Below are 27,955 nucleotides of genomic sequence, written 5' to 3'. Positions count from 1 at the left end.
GAGCACTATGGGACTTAGCATCTGAGGTCATCAGTCCCCTAGAACTTAGAACTACTTAAACCTAAGGACATCACACACTTCCACGCCCGAGGCAGGACTCGAACCTGCGACCGTAGCAGTCGCGCGGTTCCGGACTGAGCGCCTAGAACCGCTAGACCACCGCGGCAGGCGAAATCATAAGTATTAATGTAATAAACATACTGTATTTTTTACCTGTCTGAGCATTCAGACAGCAATACATCGTTTATAACGATTTCTTACGTTTGATTACCTTATGTGACTGCTTTCGCGGCTTTTGCTCGTTCATGCAAATTCTATCCCTGCCTTTCCCGACGCCCCTTATCTTTCCTCTCTTGAGATTAATAGGTGGCTTATGTCATTATGAATTATTTTTTGTGGAAGAAAAAATTGAGATGGCGTAGTTTTATGGAGAAAGTGGGAGCAATTTTGATGATGCAGTCGCGTTTTATGGACAGCGTTTTCCTGGCCAAGTACGATCACGGTCCTTTTTTGTTCGAGTTATTAAGCAATTTACTGCGGAGGGTAGTGCGAACCAGAAAAAAAGAACCCGTGCAGCTACTGTTTGTAGAGAAAACAATTAAGTGGCAGTCCTAGCTGCACAAGAGAAATATCAGGGCATTCAGGAATTTCACACATAAGTGTTTCGAAAGTCCTGAAGCTCCACAAATATCATCCATACCATGTATCCATGCATCAGGAACTGCATGACGATGACGTCCATAACCGTCTAACGTTTTGTCACTGGGCAATTCAGCTGATGCTAACAAACCAAAACTGTTTTGCCAGAGTACTTTCCTCCGATGAGGCAACATTCACAAACCATGGTGAAGTCAATCGCTGTAACATGCATTACTGGAGTTAACAGAACCCACACTGGATTCGAAGTCAACCGTCAGCGACATTGGTCAGTTAATGTTTGGTATGGTATGATTGGCGATAAACTGATCGGTCCATATTTTATCGACGGTAATTTGAATAGCAACAAATAGCGAAACCTACTTGAAAATTAACTGCCAGATCTACTTGAAGATATGAGCACCGAACTTTGACAAAACCTGTGGTTTCAACATGGTGGTTGTCCAGCGCATTATTCATTAGTAGCACGCGATGTACTAGATCGACTTTACCATGGTCGCTGGATCTAAGCAGAACAGGTCCTGTGGATTATCCAGCCAGATCGCCAGACATTACCTTGCCAGATTTTTTTCTCATGGGGTTATCTAAAAGATATCGTTTATCAGAAAAAGCCTACTACTCGCGAAAACATGATGAAAAGAATAAGAGATGTATGCGCTGCTATTACACCAGACATATTATCAAGATATGTGCAGGGAGTTACAACCCGAGTCAATAAATGCATCTAAGTTGGAGGTCACCACTTTGAACATTCGATTTCATAAAACGGTGAGATACAAGAGATTTACGGACAACAAGCAGGCCGAAAGTGAGAGGTGAGGGGACTGACTGGAAACAAGCACCCCGAAATTCATTTACTTGCAAGTATAAATCGAAACCAATCATTCCTTTTCAGGACCACCAAATCTTAAACGGGAATACGCTCATCTTTAGTTAGCGAGTGGGTTAGTCTTTTACTCAGTTTGTCTTTTACATTGCTTACTCTGTTAGTTAACGAGTTCACTCGTTAGTAAGTTGGGTGTTTGGTTAGTTAGTTAGCTAGTCAGATGATTTGTTTGATAATTAAAAGTTGTGTTGCCTCTTGACCACGAAACAAACAAAACTTATCCGAATGTACGGAAAAATTAATATTTGGGTCAACATTTGTAAAACTGTAATACCTCTCTCTCAAACCCCACCCTACGGGAAGTGAGGGAAAATTTAAGTTTTGGCAAATCAAAATTTACGAAGCAAATAAGTATTTTTTATTTATCCGTAACCATTTTCCACGCAAAAATGAGAACATGGATTTCCTTGAATTACAGCGCCAACTACCAAGAACCAAAACAAATGTTTAAGACAAAATGTACATAGTTTTTTATGTAGAATCTGATTCTGCAATAAGAAATGGGGATTCCCATTTGAAATTTTAAAGTTGCCTCCCGCCCCAACCCCATGGGGGTTGGTGCGCTAATTTTTGCACCAGTAGATGTCCCCTTCGAAAATAATCAACTTTGAGTTCCACTCATTTTTTCGTGATAAGCTTATTTTTCAAGTTATTCTTGTTTGTCAACATAAAATTTACACCCTGTATAATGGGAGCTAACGAATTAGTGATGTATGTGAAATAGGCTGATGGTGTGCTGAAACAACGCCTGAATGTTATACAGACACAGCCTGAGGGTGACTATAGCAAGGCCTTTGCAGTCACTAACAGACAGCATAGGGAATGCCCAAGCAGAGGTGGCGAGGTTCCAGCAGGCAATACAGCATATGATGCATAGGTAGCTGAGCCCAACACTGCTGCCTGTATAGAAGTTCCTTGCTGCAGAAGATTCAGAAGGAACTAACACTTGAGTCGACACTCTTCACCATATCAAATGAACAAACCATGATGCTATATATTATCGTGTTGCAAGAGTGGGAATCATTACTGACTGATCATCACTCAATGTGCTGGTCCAATTGCTGGTGGCAAGTAAATTCCTACCCAGTGAAAAAGGAAAGTACATTCAGTTAAGAATGAGAGGGGTGATGTTGATTTCCAAGGATGGGGGAAGAAAGTATTAACCTCAGAGGATGAAAACTGTTGCCTGAGTGAGCAGGTCATCACATATCCAGCAAAAGTGGTGCAGATCTATGCAGATGAAAGAGAGGTTCGATTTTTAGATGAAGTAGGGGAAAGGGAATACCTGCAGGACACCTTGGTGCTGCAACTCTATTTCCAAAATGCAAGCACACATTGTAACTATTCCGCGAATGAATTTGAAGTGAGTGTCACAACTTGCTATGAGCGAGGTAGACTGGGGTCATGATATGATAACAGTTACACGATAGTGGTTTGTCGATTAACAGTTAAACGTGCAGAATCACGGTACAAACTTTTTATCTTTGAGCTACTGTTGCTGGGACCGCCATTGTGATGTGACACAAAGTTCATAGTACTGGCCAGATGAACCACTGGAAGTACCCCCATCCCAGGACCTGTTCAAATGTGTGTGAAATCTTATGGGACTTAACTGCTATGGTCATAAGTCCCTAAGCTTACACACTAGTTAACCTAAATTATCCTAAGGACAACACACACACCCATGCCCGAGGACTCGAACCTCCGCCGGGAGCAGCCGCACAGGCCATGACTGCAGCCCCTCAGACCGCACGGCTAATCCCGCGCGGCCCCAGGACCTGTCCTACCTCAAAGATACACTGGGACCGAACCCTATGAACACCCTGGAAAAGCTTACAGAAACGCTAGAGGGACGCACTTCCGCAGAGCAGCTGCTCCAGCACACGCAGCACTGCCGTGATATCTGGAATTGCACAGTTAAGTGCCACAATATCCAGTGTCTTGGTGGATCTGACTCTACTTTGCGCAGCCTGCATCTATTTTAAGCAGAAAACCACCCACTCCTGTCAACCTCCAATACATCAACTGCCAGTGAATTGGATTACTGGTAGCAAATAATGGTTAATTAGGTAGTAAATAATCTACCAGATAAACTTAGTAGAGTGCTGGACAAGAGGAATTAATTTAATAGGACCAAATATTTAAAATAATTGCAAAGAAACTTGCCAAGAAAAAATTGGTGACGTTGTTATACTAGTTTGTAAGTGATAATTCAATGGAGTCGCGTTCTTGTGAGGAAACAAGAGACGTTCACGGGACTAATAATAGGATACAGCATTTGGATTAAGAATATAGCTAAGGAACAAAGTGATTTAAGTTGAACTAGTGTATCGGAAAAGCCGAAGGTAGTGTACATAATAGTCCACTTTTAAGATGTGTACCATGTGTTTGCAGAATTGTTAGAAACGGTGGTCCGTGCCAGATCTTCCGAAGAGGGAAGCAAGTTGCGTTGCAGCTATTTTAGTTGGCATGGCTGAATGAAATAAAGACGATGCGAAGGGCTGCATAAGCAGGTAGAAACAGAGCAGTACGTGCATGGTTGCATCAGGGTCTACCTGCTGATCCACGAAGTATTGTCATGCGTGCCACCAGGGCAGTCACCACATATCCTGGCCCAGCAGGGAGTCGAGATTCATAATACCATTGCTACAGCGAAAGGCAAAGCCACTGTGACGTTCGTGATCTGATTGCTACCCGTCAGAGCCATGGCTCTGTTGTGGCTTCTTGATGGGAATCGATGCCTTGGCAAACAGGGACATGCCAAGGCCGTATAAATACTACTCAGCTCTAGACAGACACAGGCTGACAACCACCTACTTTGAGAGGAAGTCTACGCCAGTGCCGGCGGCGGCGGCCGAGCGGTTCTAGGCGCTTCACTCCGGAACCGCGCGACTGCTACGGTCGCAGGTTCGAATCCTGCCTCGGGCGTGGATGTGTGTGATGTCATTAGGTTAGTGAGGTTTAAGGAGTTCTAAGTTATAGGGGACTGATGAGCTCAGATGTTAAGCCCCATAGTGCTCAGAGCCATTTGAATCTATGCCAGTCTTTGAATTGGCATGCACCAACAAGCTGCCACCATCAGACTGTGCCTTTGCTAGCTGTGGGCCAACCATCTGCAGTAAGTGTGGTGGTGCTACCGTAGTGTCCTTCAGCTGATCGATAGGCCTTCTTCCAGTCGCTGCCAGCCTCCTATCCTACAGTTCGAGCCTGGGGGCGCCCACCTGCTCAGTCCACCTGTGAAGGCGAATTGCTGTCTGCCTCCACTTGCATCAACAGGCTCTGAAGCAGTGAACGGTCTCTCCAACTGGGTTGTCAGCGTGATTCCAGGAACTCAAGCACACTCTGGCCCGCCCTAAGAGGCCATGCCTAGCCTGTGCAGACGCCGACGTCGGTTCCCCTACTCTCCCAGTATCAGCGGCCTTGCTGAGTCACTAATGTCATCATTTCGGTAGCCAAGCGGCACTGCACGCTTTTGGCGACTGCCTGCCTGCTTTCCTACCTCAGTCTCTCCTCGCCGGCGGGGAGTCCTGGCTCCTCCACGCACCGTTACCAGTTGGAGCTTGCCAAAGAATCAAACGAATATTTAACACTACTGTTTTCACGATGCATATCAGAAAGGAAACAAACGTAAGCCTGACACTCCACTGCAATACCACACACGATGGTGAACTACTGGCTTCCTGACCACAAGTTCCACCACACACCATCTAAACATTCATGGTGGTGTCTGATTGTACTATATCGTGTCTCCCAACCACTTTCGCGCAACGACGCTCTGAGCGTGTTTTTTAGGGAACTAGTTTGAACCTGGGACCTGTTGCTGGTAAGGAGACGCCAGACCACACATGACATGTAGAATTCAGAAGAGTTCAGTGAGACTAGTGACGATATAACCAAATACTAAATGATCTCAGCGTCAGCTCCACTGCACTCCCTGTAAAAGAATCTTAATACTAATTAAATATAGTGGAAAGGGTTCAAGGCTTTCCTATTTTTAGTTAGCTGGTAAAATAACGTCGAAAAAGCAGTTAAGTTTACCATTGGAAATTTATTCTAATCACAAAACATCGTTTATAAATTGCGCTATTGATAAAAGGAAATGTTTTAATACAGGATGGTAAAAACCAACAGCGTTCAACAAAAATGTGAACGAATATTCCCTAAATGGGTTTCCAAGTTCTACAAGCGATCGAAGGATGACCTATGCCATATCACATCTATAATCTAGGTTTAATTTAAGTTTCACAAAAGAGAAAACTACCAAAATGGTCTACAGTGACCCTCAATTATCTTTAATAACTTATCTAACTTGTCGTAAATTACAGTGACTGATGTGGCTTCTCAATAACTATATAAAAGAAAAATCATCGCGTTTCAGATCTGTTTTTCAAGTGGCAAATGTGAACACCATGAGTTTTAATTAACGATCACCGTTAGTTTTACGGAAAAAAGGGGTGTAACAGATGAGACTTCTGCAGTTCTGAGTGAAGCCTTATGCGCTCAAAAATGCGGCATCGCGTGCGTTCATTACCTTGTCGGTGTCTAAGCAGCGTCAGGGCGGCAGCGGCCGGCGCAGCAGCCATCCAGCCCGCCGTCTCGGAACTAACTCTCTCTAACTTCTCCTTACTACAATTTACCAAAGTTAGTTTAAAAAAACTATCTGGCTATGTTTTCATCTGACCAATCAGGGTCTCAATGTTAACCTTAAGCTCCGCCTACAAAAATTCTGTCTATCCAATGAGAAACGTTATACTTTTCGTCGGGGGCAATGTTTTTAACGTTTGCAACGTAACAGAGACGCTAAAAGGTCTCACGCTAAAACCTGCAGCTAGTGTGGTCCTTTTAGCGTTATCGTAAGATCTATACTGCTTTTCTGGAGGGCTCTAGCTTTTAACATGGGCTGGGGGTGATCCTTGACATACCTGAGACGCGAAAAAGCCTCACGCTAAAACGTGCGGGTTGTATAGTTGTGCAGGTAGGCTCGCGGCGTGGGTGCCCAGCCCCTCCCTTTTCTAGCTTAACACGGTTCTGCTCTCGGCTTCTGTCCTCGTTTCTCCCCTCGGAACTGCGTCTGCCTCACGGTGGGAAGGTACGACATGCATTTAGGCATCCTTGTGTTAGTCTGTGGTATTCCATTTGCTCACTCGTTACTTGTATTACTTTGGTTAATTTAATGTCACGATTTATTCGGAGCTATGTGACATACTAGTAGATTTGCTTATTATGTCAGGGTTTTCATGTAAGGTGTTGGATTTGCCTGACACCTTAGAACCATAGAGGTTATACACTCCTGTTTGAAATGCGCTTGCAACAGCTGCAGAAAGTTATCGATTCCACGTTTAACTTACAGCGAACGATATGTCAGATGAATATATAATTTCAGAGTCAGTTACTCCTAAGAAACTCCTTCATGTGTCATGGATCATGTTTGTGATAAATCTTTGTGGTGATTTTATCAACTGCCTTAAAAAAATTACTTTCTCTGTAGATATTTCACTACAGGCTACATGAGTGATTTGCACGTATATTACAGTCCCACCGCGTTTGTGACGATCAATGAATACTCATTTTCTCTCTCTCTCTCTCTCTCTCTCTCTCTCTCTCTCTCTCTCTCTCTCTCTCACACACACACACACACACACACACATGTGTCTTTTAAGTGGAAGTCTTCATAGTAAAAGGGTATAGTGATAGTTTGGATTTCAAAATAATCTGCAAACCGATGAGCAAGTGTTTCTTAATACGTACAACTAAAATGATCTATCAAACGCGATTTCCATTTCACGTTTTCATCGATAGACATGCAAAGAATTTTCGTACAATATTCTTCTCGTATTACCTTTCCTTCATGCTCTGCTGTTATTATCGAAGTGACATCCTGTTTTGTACATAACTGTGTGAAGTGCGTTCTTTGTTAGTCAAGTGATTATCTTTTCACAGGAGGTCTGGCTACAAGTTTAGTGATAATTGTTGTCGGTTCACCTAACGAGGTGGCGCAGTGGAAGACGCTGGAATCGCAGCTGAGTGGACGGCAGTTAAAGTCCCTATCTGGCCAATCAGATTTATATTTTCCATTATTTCAGTAAACTGATCAAGGTGGATGCCAGGACAATTCCTCTGAAATGGCGTATTCATTCTCATTTCCATCCTTCCTCAACGTGAGCATTAGCTACGTTGTTGATGAGAGATTTAACTCTTTAGGTGCATCTTATTCCTATGTTTGCATGTTGGTTAAAGAGAATTACGAAGGCTTTTCCGAAAGTAAGAAACGATCTATCGCGAGATGGAAACCACAACGAAAATGTAATCTGTTTTATTTACAACACTTAGATAAACCTTCCACCTACTTCTCTGTATAGTCATCACTCCGACTTAGGCATCTTCCGTAGCATTGTACCAACTTTTTGATACCCTCATCATAGAAGGCAGCCTCCTGTGGTTTCCGAAAATTTTCTGCGCTGAAGAAAACAATGTTCAAATGTGTGTGAAATCTTATGGGACTTAACTGCTAAGGTCATCAGTCCCTAAGCTTACACACTACTTAACCTAAATTATCCTAAGGACAAACACACACACCCATGCCCGACTGAGGACTCGAACCTCCGCCGGGATCAGCCGCTGGCGGGAGACATAATATTTTAGGTATATTTAAGCGCTCGCTGTGCGTTCAGAAATGAGGAGGGCAACAGGCGTACTAGATACACTGTCCAACACATTAGTGCAGTGCTTTTTCGGATTTTCATCGTGATTTTCATTTAGCAGACGATCGTTCCTTAAGTCCCGAACAGCACTCGAATTTAGTTTTTTCACTGCAGGATGGGAGCAATGGGGCTTTATCTGTGTTTCTTAACATACTTACTCAATCCAACATTCATGAAACAAGAGCAGTTAATGTGCATTTTCAACTTCTCACGGCGTAATGAATAGCCCATTAAATTTCAGGCATGCAGCCGCACAAATAAAATTTCTCCCGCCGATATTTCGGCCTCTTATCGTCCGGCCATATATTGACCTATGTACAGCTTCGTAAAGCGGGTGTGTATCAGACTCCTTGCGGAAATTATGAGAAGTCGTACACAGATCAAACGACACGCACCGTTGACGAGAGACGTGTGGAGCATCGAAAATACACACACTTGTTACAGTCAGACAAGTCAGCTGTGGCCGACCATTGTATTGATACAGGTCACTCCAAGAATTACAGTGATTTGAAGATTTTAAAATCCACCTCTTCCTTTTGGGAATCTGTCTTCAAGGAAGCTATAGAGAATAGATTAGCTAATAATTTAATAAATAGAGATAATGGTTTCAATTTGGACAAAGCATGGAATCCGGCTCTTGGGGTAATTAAACTGCAGAGAAGTCGCCATGGTGTCACGACCGACGATCATACATCGATAAGCGAATCGAATGTCTGTAGGCCTTTGCCACAAGCGGCGCATGTGTAAGCGTATTTGTTTGCCGCCGACCACCATTTCGGACCCACATGTGCAGTACCGCCGCGGTGGAGAGCGTATAAGGCCGCGCTTGGAATCTTGACTTCAGTCTTGTGACTCACTCTGAGGATGGCCGGACGATACGCAGCCGAAATATCGGTGGAGGAAATTTTATTTGCGCGGCTGCATGCCCGCAATTTAATGGACCAAGAGCAATTCAATACCAGTCAAGTGGTAGTGAGGTCATCAGTCCCCTAGAACTTAGAACTACTTAAACCCAACTAACCTAAGGACATCACACACATCCATGCCCGAGGCAGGATTCGAACCTGCGACCGTAGCAGCCGCGAGGATCTGGACTGAAGTGCCTGGAACCGCTCGGCCGCCGCGGCCCGTAGTAACACAGTGATGTAACGAAAGTTATGGGATGCAATATGCACATATATAGATGACGGTAGTATTGCGTACATAAGGTATGAAAGGTCAGTGCACTGGCAGACACTCACTTGTACTCAGGTGATTCACGTGAAAAGGTTTCCGATGTGATTATAGCCGCTGGGCAGGAATTGACAGACTTTGAACGCGGAGTGGTAGTTGGAGCTATACGCATGGCATATTCCACATCATAAATCTTTAGGGAATTCAATCCACAATGTCAAGAGTGTGCCGAGAGTACGGAATTTCCGGAACTATTTCTCACCACGAACAACGCAGTGGCCGACAGCCTTCACTTAACGACCGAGAGCAGCGGTGTTTGCGTAGGTTTGTCAGTCCTAACAGAGAACCAACTCTGCATGAAATAACCACAGAAATCAATGTGGCGCGTACGAAGAACGTATCCGTTAGGAAAGTGTGGGAAAATTTGGTGTCAATAGGCACATTATCCCTTCCCTTCTGTGGTTATTAATTATTATTATTATTAAGTGAAACAAAAGAAAGGGATAATTAATATATATATATATATATATATATATATATATATATATATATATATATATATATATATATATATATTGATTTGTAGGTGTCCAAAGATAAATATTAAATTATGATTCAAATGAGCGCCAGGCTCCCCACAAACTATTTCAAATGTTTTCGGCGAAATGTTCAAATGGTTCAAATGGCTCTGAGCACTATGTGACCTAACAACATCTTAGTTCATCAGTCACCTAGAACTTAGAACTACTTAAACCTAAGGACATCACACACATCCATGCCCGAGGCAGGATTCGAACCTGCGACCGGAGCGTCGGCGAAATGTACTGCAGGCTAAGTTCACTGACCTAGAATAAATCGTATCTTTGAAAGTATGCTTTTTTTTACGAAATAAAATTAGTGAAGCTTTGAACTTTAGTTAATTGAATAATTTGAAATGATTCTTTCTGCTCCGGCTGTGGCGATACGTTGCACAAAAAAAAAAAAAAAAAAAAAAAAAAAAAAAAATAAAAAAATAAAATACGCCGCGTAATGGCGGCCAATTGTTGCCAGTCAAAGATCACCGCTACTCGCTTTGCAGAGACTGAAAAAATGCTAAATAATTTCTTGCAATTATTAATTCAGGAAGAATGGTTTGCATGGGTTCTTTAAGTAACACAATGCACTCACTTTTAAAAAAATATATTTCCACTAAGCACAGAATACACACTTTAATTATTCGCTACGTACGAGAACAAATATAACAAAAGCTACCGCTTTACCATTGCAAGCGTTCCTTACATACAGCAGAAGAAATGATCTGACTCGAAATGATTTTAAATATCTTTTTTCTCTTATATATAATGACAAAGATAATAATGTTAGTTTCGAGAACGTTATGCACTACGATCTCACATAATATGACTAATGTCTTTTTATTATATTGCAATCGATACAGTCTTACTTCGAAGCTAATTTAATACATTTTCATAATTAATTTGTCGTTTATGTCCATATAATATTATTCAGAGTCCTTTTATTATTTACTTCAAATATATCGGCTTGAATATTTCAAAAGGGACACTATATAGGCTATGGGAGGAGACGACCGAAGCGAGTGCCTTTGCTAACAGCACAACTTCGCCTGCAGCATCTCCACTGTGCTCGAGACCATATGGTTTGGATTCTAGATGACTGGAAAACCGTGCCCTGGTCAGATGAGTTCCGATTTCCGTTGGTAAGAGCTGATGGTAGGAATCGAGTGTGACGGAGATTCCACGAAGCCATGTAACAATGCGCTATACGAGCTGGTGGTGACTCGATAATATATGGACTACGTTTACATGGAATGGACTGGGTCTTCTGGTCAAACTGAACCGGTCATTGACTGGAAGTGGTTGTATTCTGCTACTGGAGACCATTTGCAGCAGTTCATGTACTTCATGATCCCAAACAACGACGGGATTTTTATGGATGACAATGCATCATGTTGTCATGCCACAATTGTCGTAACTGGTTTGAAAAACATTCTGGACAGATCGAGCGACTGATCTGGCTACCCAGACCGCCCGACATGAGTCCCTTCGAACAGTTATGGGACATAACCGAGAGGTCAGTTAGTGTAGAAAATCCTGCACCGGCAGCACTTTCGCAAATATGGACGGCTCAGTATTTCTGCAGGGGGTTTCCAACGACTTGACTCCATACCACAAAGAGTGCCTGCACTATGCCGGGCAAAAGGAGGCCAGACATGATACGAGGAAGTGGACTCAGTGTAATATACGACGGGCAGTCAAATAAAACGAGACAAATGGAAAAATAAGTAAACATTTATCCCACTTTAAGTCATGTGCCTTGGTGGGAAAATGTTTGCGATTGCCTACGGAAACATGACTGTATCCAGGGAAGCACCTCTTCGTCACCGCGCGGGATTAGCCGAGCGGTCTGAGGGGCTGCAGTCACGGACTGTGCGGCTGGTCCCGGAGGAGGTTCAAGTCCTCCCTCGGCCGTGGGTGTGTGTGTTTGTCCTTAGGATAATTTAGGATAAGTAGTGTGTAAGCGTAGAGACTGATGACCTAAGCAGTTAAGTCCCATACGATTTCACACACACACACACACACACACACACACACACACCTCTTCGTCCGAAGCAAACCTACGGCCGCGAATATTTTTCTTGAGGGCTACAAAAATATGGATATCGCGTGGGGAGGGATTCGGACTGTTTGGAGGATGTGTAATGGCTTCTCAGTGAAGCTTCTGCAGCATAGAAGAAAAAATATTGGCAACATGTGGGCGGTTTGTCCGGCGACAGATTGATGTCATCCGTCATAATTCCTCGGTGTTTGGACTTGATGGTGCTCTACAGGTTTTGGAAAGTGTCCGCGTATGGCTGTGCGTTGATTGTGATGCAGTGTTCAAGAAAATCAATGAACGAAAGCCCCTTGTAGTCGAAGAAAAATGTCATCAAGACTTTCTCTGTGTTGTGCCTTTCGTTTCGACAACATAGCAGAACGGTCACTGGTTCAAAAAATGGTTCAAATGGCTCTGAGCACTATGGGACTTAACATCTGTAGTCATCATTCACCCAGAATTTACTACTGCTTAAACCTAACTAACCTAAGGACATCACACACATCCATGCCCGAGGCAGGATTCGAACCTGCGACAGTAGCAGTCCATCGGTTCCGGACTGCAGCGCCTAGAACCGCACTGCCACCGCGGCCGGATCGGTCACTATAAATACCTTACACATCCCTTATACACTCCCAATCTCTCCCCGTGCGGTTTCTGTATTTTTGTAACCCCAAGACAGGCATTCTTAGCGTCTGTTTGCATCGGACGAAGAGATGCACGCATACGTACAATTATGGTGGAGTACGAAACCGAAAACATTTTCCGTCTTGTCTCACAGTGAAAGAAACTTATTAATAATTATGGCGATTACCTTCGAAATAGAAATAACAGTTTACTGATTTTTTTCCATTTACCTCATTTTCATTTTACTGCCCCTTATACAATGGAAAGAGAGACGAAGTGGATTGTATACTACGTTCCCACGCAGCTCAGGTTCTGGAAAACGAAGAACGTTAACATGTTGAGGCATGAATCGATTTTCTAGCCCAGAGTAAAAACAGTTTTCCGATGGACAGTTGTTTTTGAGAATGGCCTCTGGAAATCAGTTGTGTTTTCCTATTTGGTCTGCCTTATAGCTCTTTGTATTCAATCAAATATAGGAGGCTTATCAGTTCGTTTTCAGCCTAGTGTTTCTTCTTCTCCTTAGCTGCATAAGAAGACATTTTTAAAAGTAAATAGAAACCCGACAACTCCAGCACGTTTCGAAAACAAGAAATCGTTCACATGTAAGTTAATATCGATTGTGGAAGAGGAAACCTGGCAGATAGAACCACATGTTCAAAAAGTGATGTTTACGTAATCAGTCAGAAGCGGTATTGCAAAAGCGGTTTACGAGAACCATATTCGGGGGCCCACGTACACGTAGCGAAAGTGAAGGACAATGGTACCGTTACGTTAGCCGTGTGGCTAGACTAAGTGCGTTAACGTGAATTCTAAGAAATCCAATCGTCTTTTTACAGGCGACTACATTTAACGTCATTCATTTGTGAGAGGCGGCCTAGTTCTTTTATTAAGTAGTCAGTGCCGTTTTAATTTGATTTTTGGACGATGTCCTGTGTTGCTGGTGGCTACTGCTCCGTCGAGGTAGGGAATCAATAGGGAAATTGTAATTGGCTTTATTAAATTTCGTCACGCCTCCTCGAAAAGACACCCCTGCAGTGACAACCTACTGACAGCTGCAATTCAGATGCAGAAGATCCGTCTGAGTGGCACAGAAATCTATATGTGCTTTGATAATGAGTCAGGCTCACATAGCAGGAATGTTTCGAAGTAGTAACTGTGTTTCGGTAGCATCACTCATACGACACTACATACCAGCTCCCAGTGAAGTGATGGGAAATAAATAGCGTGCCTTCTACATATCGCTAATTACGAGAATTGTCCTATAGGAAGAAATAGACGACATGTAAAACAGCTTCCTCCACATTTCTCAACGGGTATGATAGTAAATACTAAACTCAAAATCTCAAATATTACGTATCGCGTTACACATTTAAATTAACGAAATTACTCCGTGTGTGACTGTTTATCATTGTGATGAAAGTGTCAGAGACTCAGTTTATTTTGTGTGCTTTCTTTTAATAGTCTCAAAAATTTTACATGTATAGTGAAATAATTCATCATTTAGCTAAAAAGGGTTCCTCGCACAAAATCAGCAATAAGGATTTTACACACACATATAAAGGGGTATCCTGTGAGGAATGGTCAAATTCAGGAATATGTCAGAATCCATACTTCGAAGCAAAAGAGTACAAGGAGCATGGGCTCCAAAAAGGATTCCTTAAAAGCAATTAGCACTTCTTCACCTTGAATACTGAGAAACAAATCTCTTCCACTGCAAGATGTTCGCTTTCCATATTTCGGGAGGAGGTAGTATGGATAAAAAAATGTCCAGTAAAAATGGTTTCTAAAGTGAATAATTTAACAGCAATGTGCACTTGCATATCTTCGCTACTCTGATACACATCTCTTTTACTGAACAAATGCCCATAGTCATTGGCTGGGAAATGTTTTCTTCTCCTGGTTCATATTATAGCCTCCCAAAATATGGAAAGCAAAGAGCTTGCAGTAGAAGACATTTGTTTCGCAGTATCGTAGATGAAGTGCTCATAGCTCTAAAAGTATGAATTTTAGAGTCCATTTTTACTAGACACTTTTGCTTCGAATAACCGTCCCTGTCGCGTCGTTGAATGTTGAGCATTGGTCCTGAGATTCCGTGTACACAGGGTGATTCAGCTAAGCTATTCACCTCAGATATTTCTGAAATTGTTTAACATGTCGTAATTTTGTTCCAACTCAAATAAATTATGGAAACGCTCTCACTGAATGACGTATAGTCTCTTTTAGATAACGGTATGAAGTTCATTTTTTCGAAAGGGATTGCTGCTATGTGTGATAGTTGTAAAGGTGACGAATTCAACCGTGTTCCACTCTTCTATATCTGATTAGTAGTTTCAGATAAACTGAAATATCCAGTCAACCTTGTAGGTGGTTCAACCACAGCTATGAGTATTCATCTTGGGTATTAATCACCGCCTCAGCTGTATTTAGTCCTTTATTACTAGATCACTACGGGTTTCGTGGCATTAAAAACCACATCTTCAGGTGACCACATGTATAACAATAAATCCAGAAGGAACAACAACCTTGACACATATGGTAAATTATTTTAAGATTTAAAAAAATTCAAAAAACTTTTACATGATAACATAAAAATGTTATTACTCACATGATTAAAACAATAGACGGGAAATCTCTGTCCGTCAAAACAAAAAACCATTAAAAGACGGTATGTCATAGATTAAAAAGTGCCAGGTTCTAATACAGTGGATGGGTCCAAAACAAATCGTACCATAGTGACCTGTTGGTAAGGAGAAAATAAATGAAAACTATCAAGACTTAATTTAGGGCCAGAATGAAAAACCAAAAAGTAGTTATCACACAGTGGAGGCATGCTCTACCTAGAGAAAATCGTCAGGTAAATAGCTATTGGCGGGAAAGCAGAACCTGAAAAGCGCCCACCTACCGCTTTTCCATCCCCCGTACACGGTTCCGTATAGATCGGATGGTCACCTGAAGATGTGGTTTTTAGTGCCACGAAACCGGTAGTGATCCAGTAATAAAGGACTAAATACAGCTGAACCTGTTATTAATACCCAAGACAAAATACACGGGGCTTAGGACTTACGTATTTTGAACATTAAACAGACTAAGGTCAGGTGCCTAAGTATACGGGACTGCGACGACAGGCTGACGCAGCTAAGAAAGTGTATTGATAAAAGCGGAGTAGTTGAGAAAAATTTAATCTAAAGCTAATACTAATCACACTTGGACGTTTGGGTTGGAGCGACACACCAGCTGGAAGCCAAAAGACGTGGGGTCTAAGGATGATCCGCCAGTTAACTACAACATAGTCCTGCTCTTGTTTCTACAAAAGGTGCATGCCATAAATTAAATGAATTTGTAAAACATGGAATTGAGATTCAACGATTGTTAAATAATAGCTTCGCGTCAGGTTTCATTGTGAAATAACATCACCAATGGCAACAAAAAGTAAATCTCAAAGGAATGTCGTCATAAACACTTCCATCAAATTCGATTCCATATGCAACGGATGTGTGCTCAGCGAATGTTTTTATTGAAAGTTGAGAAAAATGTACAGGATTCAGTCGCTAATAATCTGTTTATTGCAGAGCTAGAGTTCAGCCACTATATAAGACACATGCACGAATCAAAACATATTATAATTGTATAACCTTTGCGTAAGTGTAGATGACAAAAGAAACATACAGGTAAGATGCGAGTCAGATCATCATTGCTGCTTGTCTCTCCGAACACCCCCCACACTGGACTGTCCACGTCAGTATTTCAATTCATACTCAGGCCAGCTGATCTCAGTGTACATCATAATGGTGTGAAGAGCCCTTCATACGTGTACGGTTTAGCTTAGAGAATTTACTGGTTTTGTTTATACGATGTTGGCTGATATTTGGAAAAATCAAATACTGCAGATAAAAATACTGATAAAAACAGCTTTAGACTGCGTTAATAAAGAAGTAGTCGTAAATCCATTTGCTGATCGACCTGCGTGGTGCTTACGGTGTGAACTACGGTTCTTTGTACATATAGTTATTTGAATGTTAATAAATAATAAAAATTTATAACTGAACAATCTTACAGGAATAAAACAGTATTAAAAACTTTTTATTAAAAACGAGTGTCTTGCATCTTAGTGGTAAGTTACTTTATCATCTACTCTTGTGCAAAGCTTATAGAACTGTAATATGTTTTGATTCATGCAAGTGTCTTATTATAATGTATTCCTATATATGTTTAGAACTGATGGTAGCCATATAGTGGCTGAACTCTAGATCTGCAATAAACAGATTATTAGCGACTGAATCCTGTACATTTTTCTTAACTTAGATAAACACATCCTTCATATGTCATTTACGCCAACACGTGGTCGAAATGCCCGCCGTTTACTGCAATACACGTTTTCAGTCGCCGGTGCAAGGATTTCTGGACATACCGATGAGATTCCTGCGATATCATAGCATATGCTGCTACAATGCAATGTCCTAAATCCTCTGCGTCATCGGAACCTGTGCATAGGAGAAAGCATACTGAAGTCAAATTAGACGAATGTACAGGTGGACTGGTAACGCATTCAGACCTTAACGTCCTATCCAGCGTTTAAGAGGGTTCAAAAATGGTTCAAATTGCTCTGAGCACTATGGGACTTAACATCTGAGGTCATCAGTCCCCTAGAACATAAAATTACTTAAACCTAACTAACCTCAGGACATCACACACATCCATACCCGAGGGGGGATTCGAACATGCGAGATCGCGCGGTTCCAGACTGAAGCGCCTAGAACGGCCGGCGTTTAGGAGGGAAGTGGGATATCGCTTTCCTAGCCATAAACGATTGCTGAACGAGACATTCATCTACATCTACATCCGTACTCCGCAAGCCACCTGACGGTGTGTCATTGCCGATTGGAAGCGTAATAGTGCGTACTCTTAGATTTAACATTCCATGATTCGTAAAGGGAAGTTCATGGGCAAATAGAATTTCTAGGGGAAAGAACTATTGTCGCATCAGAACCGAGAGCGATTTCCATGAGTCTTTTGCAGTCCAGCTGATTAATGTGCTGGAGAAATGACACACTATGTGGATGGAAGCTGTTTGCGTTCAAAATGCGTAAAACACTGGGCTTACATGTTCTTGAGGCACTCGCAACTTCCCTTGAGCTAACGTGTAATTTACAGGCAACAGCTCCCAGAACATCTCCGTATTTCGTTCGCTCTGTTCGTTGCAAGCTTGCTCCTTGCCATATGTATAATATTCCAATGACTTCCAATACCAATTTTTTGCATATATGCTTAACTGTAGTTCTTGTGGAATATCGTCTGTCGAGATATCTGTCTGCGTGAAATTCAGCTGTTCTCTCCTAGTTCCATCTGTCAGCAGTTGATGGTCTTCTGGTTACCGTTGATGACTCGCTATCGTAGGACCCGCGTGCGATTGCCGCGCATCCCAGACAGGGTTCTTCCGGCTCACAATGACATCGGCTCATCTTTTTACATTCTTTCTGCATTACCCCTAAAGAATTGCATCTAGTGCTTCTTGTTTAGTGAAAGATATTTGTTTCTGCAGAATAACCAGCAGTCGACACAGCACAGACGGAACGAAAGGCACCCTCCCACTGTCTCTGTACATGGGTATTGTGTCGGTCCTAAGCAGTTTCCTCCGTATCCACAGTGACCAACACGTTTCCCATAAAGTCCCGCTATCATTTCAGAAACTCGTAACTTGGAAACTGTAACACACAGAGCATCGTGGTTTGTTGTAAAGTGTTTCGCAGCTCTCATTTTCATGTTGTGCCAGGATTTAAGTGAGTACCTTTCTCGTCACTCGAGTAACATGAAGGCGATAATCGAGTTCTGCCCATGTGCGGATCAGCACTGCAGCGTCAACAGTTCAGACTGCTTCACTGATCGTGCACGAAGGATAGCAACGTCATTGACCAGTTTTGTGTGTAAGCTATCGTTGACAACAAGTAGCACAAAAAGAAGTCTAACGTCGTGATGACCAGAGAGCGGGGCCACGCAAGAGGACCGTCACAACACGCCCACCCCACCTGTCAGGAAATGTGTCATTCGCCACATTCCGGACATGTTGACTTCTGGCTACCACTGATATGCAGCTTGCGCTCTGGCAGCATCTGCTCGGGACCCAGCGAAATGTCCACTTAGAGAAATCCCTTGATACTGCCTATCTCTGTAAAGATTTTGAACCAACTCATCCCGGTTGTTTTTGCCGGTCCTATACTGGGAGCGATAATACCATAATACCGTTATAATAGATCTGGATACTACATGCCAGATGACACGTTGCACTTTCTCCTATTCTGACGCCATTTTGATGCGCTCTAAGTTAAATGACCAACCAACCAACCATAGAGGAGAAAAGATTTGAGAGCCGCTAAACGTTTTACAAGAAATCATGATCGTTAGTTTCTACGTCAAGTCTTTTTAAAATGATAATGAGACAGTAATAATTCCAATCAGAAAGAAAGCAGGTGTTGACAGACGTGAAAATTACCGAACTATCAGTTTAATAAGCCGCTGCTGCAAAATACTAACACGAATTCCTTACAGACGAATGGAAAAACTAGTAGAAGCCGACCTCGGGGAAGATCAATTTGGATTCCGTAGAAATGTTGGAACACGTGAGGCAATACTGAAGCTACGACTTATCTTAGAAGCTAGATTAAGGAAGGGCAAACCTACGTTTCTAGCATTTGTAGACTTAGAGAAAGCTTCTGACAATGTTGACTGGAATATTCTCATTCAAATTCCAAAGGTGGCAGGGGTAAAACACAGGGATAGAAAGGCTGTTTAAAATTAGTACAGAAACCAGATGGCAGTTATAAGAGTCGAGGGACACGAAAGGGAAGCAGTTGTTGGGAAGGGAGTGAGACAGGGTTGAAGCCTCTCACCGATGTTATTCAATCTGTATATTGAGCAAGCAGTAAAGGAAACAAAAGAACAATTTGGCGTATGAATTAAAATCCATGGAGAAGAAATAAAAACTTTGAGGTTTGCGATGACATAGTAATTCTGTCAGAGACAGCAAAGGACTTGGAAGAGCAGCTGAAGAGAATGGACAGGGTCTTGAAAGGACATAATATGAACATCAACAAAAGCAAAACGAGAATAATGGTATGTAGTCCAATTAAATCGAATGATGCTGCAAGATGAGATTAGGAAATGAGACGCTTAAAATAATAAATGAGTTATGCTATTGGTGGAGCAAAATTACTGAAGATGGTCGAACAAGAGAGGATATAAAATGTAGACTGGCAATGGCAAGGAAACCATTTCTGAAGAAGAGAAATTTGTTAACATAGTTTAAGTGTCAGGAAGTCGTTTCTGAAAGTATTTTTGTGGAGTATAACCATGTATGGAAGTGAAACGTGGACAATAACTAGTTTAGACAAAAAGAGAATAGAAGCTTTCGAAATGTGGTGCTACAGAAGAATGCTGAAGATCAGATGGCAGATGGGTGGATCACATAACGAATGAGGATGTCGTGAATAGAATGAGAGAGAAGAGAAAGTTGTGGCACAACTTGACTAGAAGAAGGGATCAGTTGGTAGGGCATATTCTGAGGCATCAAGGGATCAGAAATTTAGTACTAGAGGGCAGCGTGGAGGGTAAAAATCGTGGAGAGAGAAAAGAGATGAACACACTAGACAAATTCAGAAGGATGTAGGGTACAGTAGGTAGTGGGAGATGAAGAATCTAGCACAGGATAGAGTAGCATGGAAAGCTGCATCAAGCCAGTCTCCGGACTGAAGACCGCTACAACACACAGTTGGACTTTATGGACGCTTTGTATTACCTTTATTTTTTTCTTTAAATGTGAAGTTACGAACTTCTACATAAGACAGCACTCGGTTTCACGTTCAAAACAGACATTTATGTACGAAAAACTCTATAAATAATGAATATATTTACCATGGTGGGCAACTCATTAAGAATCTGTGTATATGGGTCCACAGCGTAATTTATTTATTATTTAACTGAAAAATTTTGAATCATATTAAAATTTCACTGTCAAAACTGACGTTTACACTATTTCAGAACAACACCGACCATGAGTAATACCTTTTACAGCATTTTTTGCCTGTGCTGTACCCTCTTTGATGGCGCTAGTCAATTATTGTCTGATCAGGGCATCGTAAGCCTAGAAAGTGGTTAACTACATGTATCAATTCTCTAGAACATCCTCACTTTTGTGGTTTTTCATTAATAAGCACTAGCAAGTCACACGAACAATCAATATTCAGCCATATGTATACTGAGGTAGTAAGTTATTTATGTAAATCAAATGATACATTCTGCATGAAATATAGACATCGCGAGCACGGTCCACGAGATAAGCCAACAACCAGTGGTACATCTCAGCGTCCAAGATGCGTAACATTTTGGTATAGACTCTAGCTTCCGAACATTTACATCATCCTCATCGTTACCTGATAACGAAAATGGTGCAAATAATCGAAAGCTCGAGTTCATGTCCTTAAGTGTTTCTAGTCCAACACACAGACAATTTAATGCGAGGATGCCTCTGTGATTATTTTCACGGACTGCTGCGACACTCCTGATGGTCCCTGCAGCCGCGGGAAAACCTGGAGGCAAGTTTTTTGCAGCCAGCTGCAGCACCAGACTCTCCCAAGGTTTGAATGACAGCTCGCGTTGGGAAATTACGACTGCTACCCAAATGTCAGATGGCGACCTTAGTCTGAGGATTGTCAGCATAAGAGGCGGGGGACTCGGCTAAAGAAGCGCCACTTACGCTTCGCAGAAGGTGATTACTTGGGGGAATCACTGCTACTCCTCCGCCGGTCTTCTGACGCAAGAGCGGACGAAGGTCAGGGAGGCGACGGCGACGGCGTACACACAGCCTGTTCTGCCGGGCAAAGCCCTTGGCACTCGTCAGCGGACGCAGTCACAGTCCGCTGTTTTGCCAAGAGGACTGTCTCTGCCTCTGACATTTAATATCCGTTTGCACAAAGACTTCTGCAGCTGTGGCGGAAAACATCTTGTTTCTCATATTTCACGTCTGCATTCAGGGGAAATCCAAACATATGTCGAGAAAAAACTGACGAGAAACTGGATCAATAAAATAAGTGCCTTAGTATACAGCGGCAATAGATGGCTGCTTGATGAAATGGAATTTTTACACTTTTATTTTTATTTTGGCACCTGGCTGGCTGCAGCCAGCAACATAAAATACTTAAATCACCATGAAGTAGGTAAATGCACACGTTAATATGCTACCAATACGGTTATATTACATTAGGCTGACAGACACTTCACTTAAAATTGAATATTACACTTATACACCCTAAATACACTACTGGCCATTATAATTGCTACACCAAGAAGAAATGCAGATGATAAACGGGTATTCATTGGACAAGTATATTATACTAGAACTGACATGTGATTACATTTTCACGCAATTTGGGTACTTACATCCTGAGAAATCAGTACCCAGAAAAACCGCCTCTGGGCGTAATAACGGCCTTGATACGCCTGGGCATTGAGCCAGACAGAGCTTGGATGGCGTGTACAGCTACCGTTGCCCACGTAACTTCAACACGATACCACAGTTCATCAAGAGTAGTGACTGGCGTATTGTGACGAGCCAGTTGCTCGCCCACCATTGACTAGACCTTTTCAGCTGGTGAGAGATCTGTATAGAATATGCTGGCCAGGGCAGCCGTCGAACATTTTCTGCTTCCAGAAAGGCCCGTACAGGACCTGCAGCATCGGGTCGTGCATTATCCTTCTGAAATGTAGGGTTTTTCAGAGATCGGATGAAGGGGTCCACTGTTCAAAGTGCCATCAATGCGAACAAGAGGTAACCGAGACGTGTAACCAATGGCACCCCATACCATCGAGTCGGGTTATACACCAGTATGGCGATGACGAATACACGCTTCCAATGTGCGCACACCGCGATGTCGCCAAACACGGATGCGACCATCATGATGCTGTAAACCGAACCTGGATTCATCCGAAAAAATGACGTTTTGTCATTCGTGCACCCAGGTTCGTCGTAGAGTACATCATCGCAGGCGCTCCTGTCTGTGATGCAGCATCAAGGGTAACCGCAGCCATGGTCTCCGAGCTGATAGTCCATGCTGCTGCAAACGTCGTCGAACTGTTCTTGCAGATGGTTGTTGTCTTGCAAACGTCCCCATCTGTTGACTCAGGGATCGAGACGTGGCTGCACGATCTGTTACGGCCACGGGAATAGGATGCCTATAATCTCGACTGCTAGTGATCCGAGGCCGTTGGGATCCAGCACGGCGTCCCGTATTATCCTCCTGATCCAACCGATTCCATATTCTGCCAACAGTTATTGGACCTCGACCAACGCGAGCAGCAACGTTGCGATACGATAAACCGCAATCGCGATAGGCTACAATCCGACCTTTATCAAAGTCGGAAACGTGATGGTACGCATTTCTCCTCCTTACACGAGGCATCATAATAACGTTTCACTAGGCAAAGGCGGTCAACTGCTGTTTGTGTATGAGAAATCGATTGGACACTTTCCTCATGTCAGCACGTTGTAGGTGTCGCCACCAGCGACAACCTCTTGTGAATGCTCTGAGGAGCTAATCATTTGCATATCACAGCATCTTCTTCCTGTCGGTTAAATTTCGAGTCTGTAGCACGTCATCTTCGTGGTGTAGCAATTTTAATGGCCAGTAGTGTATATTGGTGTACAAAGTTTGAGGGGTATTCCTCTTTGAAAACTTCGAAAATTTGGCTTTGGCTCCAAGTTCGCCAGGAATTCCCTTATCTAACTACAAGATGATTTATGGAAAGTCTCTCTGAAATCCATTCGTAGAGGATAAATGATATTCGATACGTAATTTCAACGTCAGTCTAACAGACTTTATGGAAATTATGTACGTGCTCGCATTTGAGATCGGACCAACAGCTTACAACAAACCGGACGAAAAGGGTATGGAAGAAGCAAAGTCGTGGATGACAGAAGCTGTCAAGGAGATCCGCACCACCACCATGGCCACGATCAAGCTGGAAGAGGACCTCATCCTAGATATGGAAGGATTGCTGTATGCTCCAGGGATCACTGACTAGAGGAACGTTTAATTTAACTACAAGAAATGTAACCCAAAACATCAAACGTGTTTGTCTCGAAACTTATTCCTCAAACTGAAGAAAACTTACGTTGATAACTACACATATAGTTTTGATCTGAAGTTGGTGACGGCATTCTAAATTGAATTCTCTATCAGCGTACGTAGCCCTTTTGCGATTTCTTCGACAGTCTGTTTTCGGCGCACGTTTTTGTGCCAATTTTTTTAGACGAAGAAAATAACATTTGTTTCAAAGCGTTACCATTTTGTTAGAACTGAATATTTTTACAATTATTCTATTTATGCGCATAGAAAATATGCTGAAAATGACTTACCCAAAAATAATTTGTTAATGTTGAATAGGAGGGCTTGAGGAAATCCCACCAATGCCCAATGTTTTTGATGCCAGGTGTCCTTCCACCTGATGTAGCTGTTACAGATGTACGTAGGCTGTTTAGGTTTTTATATAGGTAATGCTACGTAGCGCTCTGTATGAAAATCACATGGATGTGCTGTGTGCAGTCTGTGGCTGGTTGGCATTGTTGTAATATTCGCTGTTGTAGTGTTGGGAAGTTGGCTGTTAACAGCGCGTAGCGTTGCGCTGTTGGAGGTGAGCCGCCAGCAGTGGTGGATGTGGGGCGAGAGATGGAGGAGTTTTGAGAGTGGATGATCTGGACGTGTGTCCATCACAGACAGTAAATTTGTAAGACTGGATGTCATGAACTGATTATGACTTTTGATCACTGTTAAGGTAAATACATTGTTTGTTCTCTATCAAAATCTTTCATTTGCTAACTATGCCTATCAGTTAGTCAGGGCCATTCTTTTGTAGGGATTGCTGAAAGTCAGATTGCATTGTGCTAAAAATATTGTGTGTCAGTTTAGTGTTGATCAGAATAAGTAAAGTGAGTAATGTCTGAGTACGTTCAGTTCTGCTCAGCTGTTTGAAAATCAAATAACGTAGGGATTTATCAGCACAGTAATTCATTAATTTTTCTAAGGGGACATTTCACAGGGAGCATTCGGTATGGAGGCAAAAAAAAAAAACTCCCGCATGATGTGTCATTGCCAAATAACATAGCTGAGTGAAACTTCGACCACAATTACAAACAAGTGGCACAGCAGGGCACAGAAGGTAACTGGAAGAAATACGAAATGAGACGAACAGACCAGACACTTTTATTCAAAGACAATAAGTCCACTGAAGTCACCGCGATTTACAAGTATGACGGTCCCCTGGACATTACAGAAGGCGGAACGTAGTTGTCAGTAGCGTGTATGATAACAAAGAACAGAAATAAGCGCTGTCCGACGGGACATCATGCTGGGCACAAGGTTGATAACGAGTTCTTTGTTGTGGTAGGGCGTTCCATTCTTCCATCAGCGCTGGATGGTCGTTGGTGCTTGTGGAGGAGATGTAATACGCCTCCACAACGCACCTACCCCTCATGTGCGCGATCTAATTTATGTATGGCGAACGGGCAAGCTAATCAGTTCGCCGAATATAATCTCGTTCCAAGAGCTGCTTCACCTGTGATCTTCGATGCTGTAGATAAAAATGAAGTCAGAATCGTGTTGAATTCCTGAAAAGACGCACATAGTGAAGGATCATAGTGTCAAAATAATGTTGACAGGCGAAAATATCGCGTTCAAAGATTTGGAGGTCTGTATACCCTTGCGATATTATGCCTCCTCACAACGTAAGTCCTCGAGCACCAAAAAAGGTCAGAAGCGTACCCACCTAGACTTTATGGCTTACCCAAAATGCATAAACCTGAGATTCCGTTGAGGCCAAATGTCAGCGCTGTAGGTGGATCAACACACGAGTTAGCTAGACACCTTGCCTCATTGCTACAACCTTATGCTGGTAGGACGGACAGTCATATTAAAAATGCAGCTCATTTCATTGACAATTGAAAGGAAACGCTCGTGGGCCCGGATGATATCTTCGTCAGGTTTGATATTGTGTCGTTACTTACCATGATTCCGGTAATCGAAGGGGTCTTATGCATAACGGATATTTTTCCTACCGATATTGTGACATTATTCCGACACTGCCTCACCACAACCTACTTTCAATACAATAATAACTTTTATGAACACATTGACGGGGTGGATATGGGCAGTCCTCTTAATCCTGCTGTGGCTTACCTATTTATGGAGACTTTTGAACAACGGGCGTTGCAAACTGCCAGTAAGAGACCAGTCAGATGGTATCGCTATGTCGATGACACGTTCGTAGTATGGACACACGGAGCAGAGTAGTTGGATGCCTTCCTGACACATTTAAACAGCATTAATCCGAAAATCCAATTTACCATGGAGACGGAAACGAACGGGCAATTGAATTTCCTGGATGTGTCTGTGATTAAACGACGGAACGGAACGTTGGCCCATAAGGTGTATAGAAATGCCACACATACTGATCGTTATCTACATAAAGATTCAAACCACCACCCTATACAAAAATGAGGTGTAATGAAAACCTTGGTAGACAGAGCGTACAAAATTTGTGAACCTGTTTATTTAAAAGATGAGATTGAGCGTGTACAGTCAACTTTCGTGAAGAATGGCTATTCTAGCAAATATATAGATCGAGCACTTCGCTCAAGGCAGAGAATCAGGAGCAACGACGAACAACAGTCACCCAAGGACAAAGTTTTTCTTCCGTTCATTAGTAAGGTCACAGACCGCATTGGGAAAGTTTTAAGCAAGTATGGAGAGGAAACTATCTTCAGACTCACCAGGAAAATGAAAGAATATTTAAGATCGGCAAAAGATGCACGACACCCTTGGGCTACACGTGTAGTTGTGGCCAGGTTTACATCGGTACCACAAAGAGAAGTGTGAACAGCCGTCTTGTTGGACATAAGAGGAATGGCCACCTGGGTCACACGGATAAATCGACCGTAGCGGTACATGTTTACCAGTAAGGTGATCATGAAATAAAATTCAGCGAGACAAGCGTCATATCAAAAACCTCGCATTATTATGCACGCATGTACAGAGAAGCTATAATTTTAACAGGAAAGACGGTGTTAAACTGGATAAAATTTGGATGTCAGCGTTGCACTGCAAGCGTGACGATCGATTACTTTCAATCGAGAATGTTGGCGTTACCAGAGACAATCTCGTAGCCGACGCCACGTGATCGACAGTGGCGCCCTCTGTACTGCCTATATAATCAGCGCTTCCTCGAATTATCTTCGCAGTTCGCCGCTGTACCTCCGATGATGTCTCCCGCAGTCGGAGACGAAACGTCAAGGGAGAGTTTTATACTTCGACCACGACCTATCAGCCCGGAAGCTTTTAGTGAAAAAAAAAGATCATGTTCGAAAGTGTTCCTGCTTCTCGCCCTATGGGCGTACACGCAGATCCGCTAATGAAGCTGAGTCTACTGTCGCACGCGGCCGCACTCCTCGTCGGGCGAGTCCCGATGGTCCTGGCACCATCGCAATCGTTACCGCCGATGTGCAGCTGCCGACGGAACACAGTATACTGGTCGTCAGGCAAAGAGACCAGTCCAATGCAGTCGCCGTGTCACTGTTGGCCGTGAGATGGTGTGCCTTGCAGTCCTGTTAAGTGTGGGTCTAATTGCACGCGCCGCTTGATGTGTGTCTCTTCTTGCCTGTTGTACAGTGTTGTGAACATCTGCTGCTTTTACTGACCGAGGTCGACTAGCTCGTCTTCTTCGGGTGGTAGTGTCTGGGGTGCGGAACGCTTCCCATACACGGACATTCGTCATACTTGGTCCTCATTCCAGTTTCACGATGATCCTGCCCCCTCAGAAGTCTCCCAAACGTCGTCTGCTGGCCATGCTGTAAGGAAGAGCATAACTGCTCGCTTATTGAGACACATTGTCTTTTTCCATTCCTGCAACTGCCTCGTGTTGCGGGACCGATCCTGTTTGGAGCTATAGTCACCCTGATCTCGCGCTGTGTGTCGTCCACTTTCTGTGCACAAATGGGAAACCTCTGGCAACACGCTCTCGTAGTTTCACTCATTCCCACCGAGTTGTTAACATGTTATGTTACTTTATCTACCTGGCCCTAAAACTTTGCAAAGTAGCATACGTTATAGAATTTGCAGCCTTGGCCGCATTTTTAATTTCTCCTTTATAATCATCATCACATCTGTAAAAGGAAAATAAAGTTATCTCAGAATTTGTGGAACGTGTTAGTGGAACTATTACATACACATGGAAAACAGTTAAACTAATCGTCTTATAAAGG

Source organism: Schistocerca gregaria, chromosome 6 (assembly GCF_023897955.1).
Source record: "Schistocerca gregaria isolate iqSchGreg1 chromosome 6, iqSchGreg1.2, whole genome shotgun sequence".
Lineage (NCBI taxonomy): Eukaryota > Metazoa > Arthropoda > Insecta > Orthoptera > Acrididae > Schistocerca > Schistocerca gregaria.
This window is presented reverse-complemented; position numbering follows the sequence as displayed.